The sequence below is a fragment of the Chrysochloris asiatica genome, unplaced genomic scaffold (assembly GCF_000296735.1).
Source record: "Chrysochloris asiatica unplaced genomic scaffold, ChrAsi1.0 scaffold00271, whole genome shotgun sequence".
NCBI lineage: Eukaryota > Metazoa > Chordata > Mammalia > Afrosoricida > Chrysochloridae > Chrysochloris > Chrysochloris asiatica.
Window position 1 is genome coordinate 2,860,686 of NW_006408789.1, and position 11,007 is coordinate 2,871,692.

At 39.2% G+C, this 11,007-nt stretch overlaps 1 protein-coding gene across 1 annotated transcript in view; it reads right to left on the bottom strand.

The window, feature by feature from the left end:
• SYNE1 (spectrin repeat containing, nuclear envelope 1) overlaps nucleotides 1-11,007 on the bottom strand; it is a 554,350-nt gene that overhangs the window by 515,659 nt on the left and 27,684 nt on the right. The gene's annotated exons all lie outside the window — the stretch shown is intronic.

The window sequence follows — 11,007 nt, forward strand, 5'->3', positions numbered from 1 at the left end:
TATGTATGTATGTATGTATGTATGTATGTGTGTGTGTATGTGTGTGTAAGGAGCTCCATGGCACACAACAACATATATACATATGTATATATGAGTGTATATAAGGAGCTCTGGTAGCATAGTTGTTATGAGTTGGACTGCTAACCTCAAGATCAGTAGTTCGAAACTGTCAGCTGTTTCATGGTAGACAGATGAGGATTTCTGCCCCTGTAAAGATTTACAGCCTTGGAAACTCTATTGGGGTCACTATAAGTCAGAACTGACTCCACAGTACATACAACCACCATCATGTGTGCTGTTGTTACTTGCCGTTGAGTCAGTTCCAACTCATAACAACCCTATATAGAGTTTCCAAGGAGCAACTAGTGAACTAGAACCACCGACCTTGTGGTTCAAACTGGCTTTGCACTTGGCAGTCCATCACATGAACCCACAGCACCACACCAGGACTTTCTCTCTCTCTGTCTCTTTCTATATATGTAGATATATGTAGTTGTTGTAGTTATTAAGTGACATCAAGTCAGTTCCTACTCATAGTGACGCTGTATAGAGTTTCCAAGGAGCAGCTGGTGAGTTTGAACTGCTGACCTTGACATTCAAGCCAACCTTGTGGTCCAGTGCATTATCCTGCAGCCATATGACTTCTAGTGTGGCGTTGTGGATCAGCACTGGACTGCAAATCACCTCTGTCTTAGCCGCTCATTGCAATGGAGTTTGCAGGAGAATCCTCTAATACCTTCCCTCACCCTCTATTTTGAATATGATTGGTAATTACCTCTTGCTAACTGAAAGGGGAAATAAAAAACAGTCCAAGTAGAGATAAAACTTGATATTCAAAATCCTGAGGTGATTTCATGCTTTCATTAGCATGCACAGCAGTTTCTATCTAGAAAGCAGATTCTGACAAGGGTGGCATGGTGCGGGCTAAGGGACAGGAAAGAGGACAGGATCAACCTAAAAGGTCAGAAAAGGATTAAAGTGGCACCCAAAAGAGAGCAGCTACCCAGACAATGTGGGCCAACTCACTATTTCACTCTGAATGGATCACATTGCTGGGGTTTACCAAGGTGCACCCTTCTAAAGGACTTTCTCTGGGTTCATCAAACCTTGAATTAGGGTCTACATCTCCTCTGAACTGAGTAGTGACAATGCCAATTTTAGTGATTAACAGAGGACACACGGGTCCACAGATTGTTCCCAGGATCTGAATTGTTTCCGTTTCTAACCTAGGAGCCAGCTCGATAGCTCTTAGTTCGCACTGAGCCATGGTAAAGGCCTAATGCTGGGAGCCTCACTGTTCTATTTAGAGATATTTTTCATCATTAACTTTTTATTGAAATGTGACCTTTTTTTCCTACCCACTGATATCTCTCTTTTGAAATATAAGGTCCTAAATGGTACAATTCTAATTTTAAATGCATATTTCTCTCTTTATAATGGAACAGCTGAGCACATTTTGTTCTCATGCTGTGAAATTCATGTTCAAAAATATCAGAGTTTTCCTTTTCAGCTTTTTCTCTTTTAAATTCCTTTATTTGTACGATATACTATTGAAATGGCAAACATGTAATAATGATTTTCCATTCTAAACATGAAATAAAATTATTCAGAACAAAATTAGTATTACAACAAAAACTATTTGGTATGATAATCATTTTTGTATTAGCTATGCATAATCAATAAGACTGTGGATTATTTATCCTTCAAAATGTTAATTTACAATTTAATAATATCAGTAGTATAAAAATAATGAAGGAAAAGTACAAGTATGTGATAATCCAGTTAACAAATACAAATGTACTCTTCCTGGTGTGGTGCTGTGGTTAATGCACTGGACTGCATGGTCGGTTTGATCTGCAAGGTCGGCAGTTCAAGCGCACCAGAACCTTCTCAGAAACCCTATACAGGGTCTCTATAAGTCGGAAACTGACTTTAAAAACTGACTTAAAAACAATAACAACAACTTCTATATATTGCTTTAAATAGGTAACTAAGGAAAAACAAACACAGCATCAGTTTCACATGAAATATAGGGCTAGTGCCGAGATACTGTGGGTTTACTTCCAGACTACCCCAATAATGGAAGTATGGCAATAAAGCAACTTGCATGATATTTTAAAATTTTCACAATACATATAAAAGTTATATTTACTCTACCTTATAGTTTAATAAGTGTGCAATAGTGTGGTGCCCCAAATTTACTTGGTATGGCTTTTCTATCCAGTCTTCTTAATTCCCACCAAGCAATTGGGTGGGACCATGCAAATAAGGTATACAAGACTCTAAGGCTGCGATTGGTCATTTTTGTCCTCCAGCTAAGTTTAAAAGGAGCCATCTCAGCAACAGAGACAGAAGATCCCAGAACCATCAGGAAGAAAGAGTATGAGTGGAGCCTAAGACATCGAGAAACGATCGTAAGAGGCAACAGCAAAGATGGTGGCATGGAGAGACAGAGCAGCTTCCAGCTCTAGGTCCATGGACTGAGTAAAGTTCAGTGCTTATGGGCAGAAGAGTGACTTGGAGAATGTGCCCTTTGAGCATTCACAGACTGGCTAAAAAAGTTTTGTATCACTTGCCTGAGTAGAGCAGAGGCTAAGGGGCCACATGTCTGAGAGGCAGAAGAAGAGATTAAGGCGTGCCCACAATAAGGCAGACAAGAGGTTCTCCCGACAAAACTGCTGCATACTTAGTTGGTTTTGATCCTTAATCATACCCTGTTCACTTCCCTAATGAGCCCCATAATCACGAGTATTATTATGAGTTCTGTGTGGCCATTGCAAGGGATTATGGAACCCAGACGTGAAGCAGAGTGCTGTGGCATGAATGGTTGGTGTCAGAATAGGGGAAAGAAGGTTGTAGGGTGGAGGCATGTCTGACCTCCACTTTATAGGAATCAGCCTTGAGCTGATTTTGAGTTTGATTCTCTTTCCCTCTGGTGAAGTTAGGGGATGATCGACATGGTCCCGTCGTGGCTTTTGCAATTCCCTTTCCCTTGGTGTTTATAGAATATGAGGTTTCTTTATGGATTTTACAATAGCTGGTAAAGAACAGATAATTTAGACACCATTCGCATTAACCACATCATATAATTTTGGTAAATAACATATTATCTGACATCTGTGTGAATACCATGTATCCTTTTTTTCTAGTCAGTAAATGCCAGTACATAGTTAATCCTTACCAATCATCTGTTTTTATATTTTATTCATGAAAAGATGGCCATGTTTACTACTGTTGTGATGCTGTTAGGTGCACTGACTCATAGTGACCCTACGCACAACACAACAAGACACTGCTAGGTTCTGCACCAACCTCACAATCGTTACTAGGCTTGAGCCTATAGCTGCTGCCACTGTATCACTCCATCTCATAGAGAGTTTTCCTCTTTTTCTCCAACCCTCCACTTTACCAAAGATGATCTCCTTCTCCAGAGACTGGTCCCGCCTGATAATATGTCTGAAGTATTAGATACGAAGCCTGGCCATCCTGGTTTCCAAGAAGCACTCTGGCTGTACTTCTTCCAGCACAGACTGGTTTGTTCTTTAGCAGCCCATGGTACTTTTAATATTCTCCTCCAACACCACAACTCAAATACTTCAATTCTTCTATGGTCTTCCTTATTCACTGTCCAATTTTCAAATGCATGTAAGGTTATTGAAAATACTATGGCTTGTGTCAGGCGCACCTTTTTCCTCAAACTGATGTTTTTACTCTTGAAACTTTAAAGAGGTCTGTGGAGCAGATTTGCCTAATGCAATATGTCATTTGATTTCTAGATTGCTGCTTCCATGAGTGTTGATGGTTGATCCAAGCAAAATGAAGTCTTTGACAACTTTAGTCTTTTCCCAATTTATATGGATGTTATTTATTGGTCCAGTGCAGAGGATTTTTTTTTTTCCCCTTTACACTGAGATGCAACTCATACCACAGACTGTGATTTTTTATCCTCATCAATAAGTATTTTAAGTCCTTTTCACTTTCAGCAAGCAAGGTTGTACCATGTGCATATTCAAGTTGTTAATCAGTCTTCCTCCATTCCTGATGCCTTGTTTTTCTTCATATAATCCAGATTTTCTGATTACTTGCTTAGCACATACAGACTGAGTAAATATAATGAAAGACTATAACCCTGGCACACACCTTTGCTAATTTTAAAACATTCATTGTTCCCTTGTTCTGTTCAAACAACTGCATTTTGGTAGATGTATACTTTACTCATGAGCACAGTTAAGTATTCCGGAATATTAATGCTCCACAATGCTGTCCATAGCTTGTCATGATCCACACAATCAAAAGCTTCTGTGTAGTCAATAAAGCACATGTAACACCTTTTGGTATTCTCTGCCTTCAGCCAAAATCCATCGGACATCAGCAATGATATCTCTCGTTCCACATTCTCTTCTAAATCTGCCTTGAGCCTCTGGAAGTTTTCTGTCAATGTGTGTGTGTTTTTATATTACCTTTAGTAAAACTTGACTCGTATGGGATATAAAAGATGTTGTCCAATGATTTCTGCATTTCATTGGGTCACCTCTCCTTGGAATGGGTACAAATACAGATCTCTTCTAATAAGTTGGCCAGATAGTTGTCTTCCAAATTTCTTGGCATAGATGGATGAGTGAGTGCCTCCTCACTTTGTTGAAAGATTTCAATTTGTATTTCATCAGTTCCTGATGCCTTGTTCTTTGCCAATTCCTTCAATGCACCTTGGACTTCTTCCTTCAGTATCATTGGCTCTTGATCATATGCTATCTCTTCAAATGTTGAACACTGATTATTTCTTTTTGGTACGGTGACTCTGCATCCCTTCCATCTTCTTTTGGTATTTTGTACATCATTCAGTGTTTTGCCCATAGAATCCTTCAATATTGCAAGTTGCTTGAATAGTTTCTTCAGTTCCCTCAGCTTGAGAAATGCCGAGCATGTTCTACATTGGTTTTCTAACTCCAGATCTTTAAAAGTTTTGTCATAATATTTAACTTTGTTTTCTCAAGCTGCATTTTGAAATATTCTATTCAGCTCTTTTACCTTCTCATTTCTTCCACGGCCTTTATCATCTCTTTGCTGGAGAGCAAGTTTCATTGTCTTTCTAACATCTGTTTTGGTCTTTTCCTTCTTTCTTGTCTTCTTAATGACCTTTGCTTTCTTCCTGTAAGATGTTCTTGATGCCATCCCACAATATTTCTGGTCTTCAGTATTTAGTGTCTAGTGCATCAAATCTGTTCTTCAGATGATCTCTAAATTTAGGTGGGATATTTTGACTACTATGGATTTGTTTTAATTTTCTTCAGCTTCAGCCTAAACTTGCATAGGAAAAATTGATGGTCTGCTCAACAGCCTGCCCCTGACCTTCTTTTGGCTGATGATATGGAGCTTTTCCACCTTCTCTTTCCACAGATGTAGTCAGTTTGATTTCTGTGTATTCCATCTAGTGAGGTCCATGTGTACATTGTTTTTTATGGTGTTTTAAAAAGGTATTTGCAATGAGAAAGTCATTGGACTTGCAAAATTCTCTCGTGTGATCTCCAGCTTCATTTCTATCAACAAGGCCATATTTTCCAACTACTGATCTTTCCTCTTTGTTTCCAATCTGTGCATTCTAATGGACAGTAATTATCAATACATTGCATGTTTGGTTAATTTCAGACTGAAATTGTTGGCTTTTGTTGTTATTAAATGTTGTCGCGGTGGTTTTGAGAGCTACGACCCTCAACAGGGTATCTGAGGAGCAGCTGGTGACCTTGTATTATAGACTTGCAGTTAAAATTCACTTTGTAGTACGCCAGGACTCCGAAGATGTTGGTAAAATTCTTCAATTTCATCATCACTTGCTTTAGTGGTCTGTGAATAAATCAGAATAATAGTGGTATTAACTGGTCTTCCTTGTTGTTGTTGTTGTTGTGTGCCATCGAGTCAGTACCGACTTATAGTGACCATATGCACAACAAAACGAAACACTGCCCAGTCCTGGGCCAAGCTCACAATTGTTGCTACACCTGAGTCCATCGCTGCTGTCCTGTGCCAATCCTTTTCATTGGAAGTCTTCCTCTCTTTCTCCGACTGCCCACTTTACCAAGCATGATGTCCTTCTACTGTGACTGGTCCCTCCTGATAGTATGTCCAAAGTATGAGAGACGAAGTTTGGCCATCCTGGCTTCCAAGAAGCACTCTGGCTGTACTTCTTCCAACACAGATCTGTTTGTTCCTTTGGCAGTCCATGGTACTTTTAATATTGGCTTGTGTCAGGCACACCTTAGTCATCAAAGTGACATATTTGTTCTTCAACATTATATAAAGATCTTGTGCAGCAGATTTGCCTAATGCAATATGTTCTTTGATTTTTTTGACTGCTTCTCCCTGAGTGTTGTTTGTTGCTCTGAGCAAAATCAAGTCTTTAATCTTTTCTCCATTTATATGGATGCTGTTTCTTGGTCCATTGATGAGAATTTTGTTTTCTTTACATTGAGATGCAACCCATACCAAAGAATGTGATCTTTGATCTTAATCAGTAAGTATTTTAAGTCCTTTTCACTTTCAGCAAGCAAGGTTCAGCAAGCGTATCGCAGGTTGTTAATGAATCTTCTTCCAATCCTGATATCACGCTTTTCTTCAAATAATCCAGATTTTTTGCTCAGTATACAGATTGAATAAGCATGGTGATAGAATACAACCCTGGTGCACACATTTCCTAATTTTAAACAATTCGATGTTCCCTTGCTCTGTTTGAATAACTGCCTCTTGGTCTACATGCAGGTTCTTCATGAGCACAGTTAAGTGTTCCAGAACACTCATACATCACAATGTTGTCTATAGCTTGTCATGATCCATACAATCGAAAGTCTTTGCATAGTCAATAAAGCACAGGTAGAAATCTTTCTGATAATATATGTTTTCAGTCAAGATCCATCTGACGTCAGCCATGATACTCCTCATTCCACGTCCTCTTCTGAAACCAACTGGAAACTCTGGTAGTTCTCTGTCAATGTATGGTTGCAGTCATTTCTGTCTTGCCTTTAGTAAAACTTTACTCTCATGGGATATCAACTATATTGTCTATTAACTTTCACACTCCATTGGGTCATCTCCGTTTGGAATGAGCTCAAATATGGATCTCTTCCAGTCAGTTGGTCAGATAGCTGTATTTCAAATTTCTTGGCATAGATTAGTAAGTGCCTCAAGTGCCACCTCACATTGTTGAAAGATTTCAATTTGTATTCCATCAATAACTGATGCCTTGCTATTTGCTAATTCCTTCAATGTACCTTGGACTTCTTCATTGAAAATCCTTGGCTGTTGATTATATGCTACCTCTTGAAATGGTTGAACATCAACAATTTCTTTTTGGTACAGAGACTCTGTGTATTCCTTCCATCTTCTTTTGGTGCTTTCTGCATCATTCATACAAATCAAGGCCTGAACTTATTGCTTCATTTCTTTCAGCCTGAGAAATGCTGAGCGTGTTCTTCCCTTTTGGTTTTCCAACTCCAGGTCTTTGTAAATTTCATTATAATATTTGACTCTTTCTTCTCGAGCTGACCATTGAAATTTTCTCTTCAATTCTTGAACCTCTTTCTTCTATTTGCTTTAGCATCTTTATGCTGAAGATCAAGTTTCAGAGCCTCTTCTGACATCTATCTTGGTCTTTAGCTTCTTTCTTGTCTTCTTAATAACCTCTTGCTTTCTTCCTGTATGATGTTCTTAATGTAATTACACACCATTTCTGGTCTTCAATCTTTAGTATCTAATGCATCAAATCTGGTCTTCAGATGATCTTCAAATTCAGGTGTGATATATTCAAGATCATGTTTTGGCTCTCATGGACTTGTTTTCAACAAGTTTCAGCCTGAACTTGCATATGAGCAATTGATGATCTGTTCCACAGTCTGCCACTGGTCTTGTTTTGCCTGATGATACGGAGTTTTTCCAATGTCTCTCTCCATAGATGTAGTCAATTTGATTTCTGTGCACTCTATTTGGTGAAGTCCATATGTATAGTTACCTTTTATGTTGTTTATAAAAGGTATTTGCAATGAACAAATTAGCCTTGCCAAATTCTATCATGTGATCTCCAGCATCATTTCTATCACCAAGGCCGTATTTTCTAATCACTGATCCTTCATCTTTGTTTCCAATCTTTGCTTTCCAGTCGCCAGTAATTATCAATACATCTTGATTGCATGTTTTATCAATTTCAGACTGAAGTAGTTGGTAGAATTCTTCAATTTTATCATCACTGGCTTTACTAGTTGGTGCATAAATTTGAATAATAGTGGTATTAACTGGTCTTCCCTGTAGGCACATGGATATTATCCTATCACATACAGCATTGTACCTTATGACAGAACTTGATATGTTCTTTTTGACGATGAGTGTGATGCTATTTCTCTTTAATTTGTCATTCCCAGCATATTAAACCATGTGATTGTGAGATTCAAAATGGCAAATACCAGTCCATTTCAGCTCATTAATGCCTAGGACATAGTTGTTTGTGCATTCCATTTGGTTGGTGCATAAGTTTGGATAATAGTGGTATTAACTGGTCTTTCTTGTAGGCATACAGATATTATCCTATTTCAGAAAGTGTTGTACACATCATGACGGATCTTGATACATTCTTTTTGATGATAAATATGACATCATTTGTCTTCGATTTGTCATTCCCGGCATAATAAACCATGTGATTGTCAGATTCAAAATGGCCATTTCAGCTCACTAATGCCTAGAATACTGCTGTTTATGCATTCCATATCCTTTTTGACAACTTACAATTTTCCTAAATTCATGTTTGTTACATTCCATGTTCCGATTATTAACGGATTTTTACAGCTGTTTATCTTCATTTTGAGTTGTGCCCCATCAGCAAATGAATGTCCTGAGGGTTTTACTCCATTCACATCTTTACAGCCAACTCTACTCTAAGGAGGCAGCTCTTCCCAGTTGCATATTGAGTGCCTTCCAACCTGAGAGACTCATTTTCTAGCATTATATCTGACTGTGCTCCACTGCTTTTCATAAGTTTCAGTTGAATAATAAATATTTGGAAGTAGTTCATCTAACCATCTTCCTAGTCTGTCTTCATCTGGAAGTTCATCTGAAACCTGTCCACTGTGGGTACCCTGCTGTTGTTTAAAATACCAGTGGCATAGCTTCCAGAATCATAGCAACTCACAAGCCACCACAGTACGACAAACTAGCAGCCAAGTGGTAGGTCTTCTTGATGTTGTTGTTGTTGCTGTTGTTAGGTGCCATTGAGTTGGTACCTACTCATAGCGACTCTATGCAGTCCAGTGTTTATTCTACAGAACTTTCAGGCTCTATGGATAATACCCAGATCCATAAATATGATTTTTATTTAATGTCAGTATGAAAGTTACTTTTTGAGCAACTAAATTGACTGTCTCTCTATTAAGAACAAACAATTATAAAAATATTTCTAAGTTTGGATATATTTTTATTCTTGTTAAGTGTCTTGTAGTTGATTCTGACTCATAGTAATTCTGTACAGGGTTTCTGAGGAGCAACTAGTAGATTTGAACCACTGGCCAAGACAGACAAAATGACTAATAACCATAACCAAACTGAACCTACTGCCATCATGTTGGTTCTGACTCCAAGTGACCCTGTATAGGGTTTCTGACACTGTAAATCTTATGGGATCACACGGACTCATCTCTCTCCTACAAAGCAGTTGGTGGTTTTCACTACTGACCTTGCAGTTAGCAATCCATTGCTTCCCTACAGAGCCACCAAGTTTCTTTGTGCTTAGGTATATACATTGCATATTCATGATTGTGTGAGCTTATCAGTGGTCACTTCAGGCTTCCTTAGTGGTTGCAATCTGCAGACAGGTGGGAATGAATAATTTAGCACATGTGGTTATGAAGCAACTTGCTACAAAGAGAGAAGGGCGAAGATATCCCATTTCTGAATAAAGATAATATGTGACTTGCAACAGCAACAACAAAACACAACCTAATAATAGGAGCTTTGTGCATATAAAACCGGTAGTGGTGGTGGTGTGCCGTGGAGTCTGTTCTGACTCATAGTGACCCTGCATTGGGTTTCCAAAGCTGTAAATCATTACGGGAGCAGAAAGTCTCATCATTCTCCCACGGAACCACTGGTAGTTTCTAACTGCTGACCTTGAGGTTGGCAACCCGACTCATAACCACTACACTACCAGAGCTCCTTGGTATAAACCAGTCAGCTCAATGTCCTTCAATGATCACATCTGTTTATACTCCCATTGCTTGTCGCTGGACCCATCCCACTGTCTTCTGGGTGGCTGAAGCCAAGTTATGACGTGGCAGCAACCTAGGTAGAAGTGTCCATAGGTCCTTCTGCCAAGCTCCCAAGAGCCAAACTGGCCAGTCTATCTCCAGATGGATTAGTTAGTCATTGTGTTGGAGCCTCTAAGATGCCTTCCAGCTTAATGATTTTCTGAAGGATGCACAAGACTTAGAACACCCATTGTATTCAGACTATCGTTTATTACAGAGAAAACAACTACAGATTTAAATCAGCAATATGGGATTGTCCAGGGCAGACTAATGTTTCCAGGTGACCCCTCCCAGGGCAGTTGACAGGGACACACTAAATTCTCCCAGCAATAAATCATGACAATACACGTGAAGTATTGTCACCAAGCTCCTTGGGGGCCACTCATTTAGGCATCAATGTCCATGGGCTGCCTTCAGCTATTCAGACTCTGCACTCCACCGAGCAAAGGCAGGTGGTCGCCATAAAATCACATCACTAAGATAAACTAAGCTAAACCAGGAGTCCTGGTGTGGCACTGTGGGACAATGCGCCAGACTGCAAAGCCATTTGAACTGCTAGATCGTCAGTTCAAGCTCACTAGCTGCTCCTCAGAAACCCTTTACAGAGTCACTAAGGGTCAGAACCGACTCAATGGCACTTCACAACAACAACAAGATAAACTTGGCTGGGACAGCATGGCCCAATGCCTGGTACCTACAAAAATACTTGTTGTTGTTGTTGTTAAGT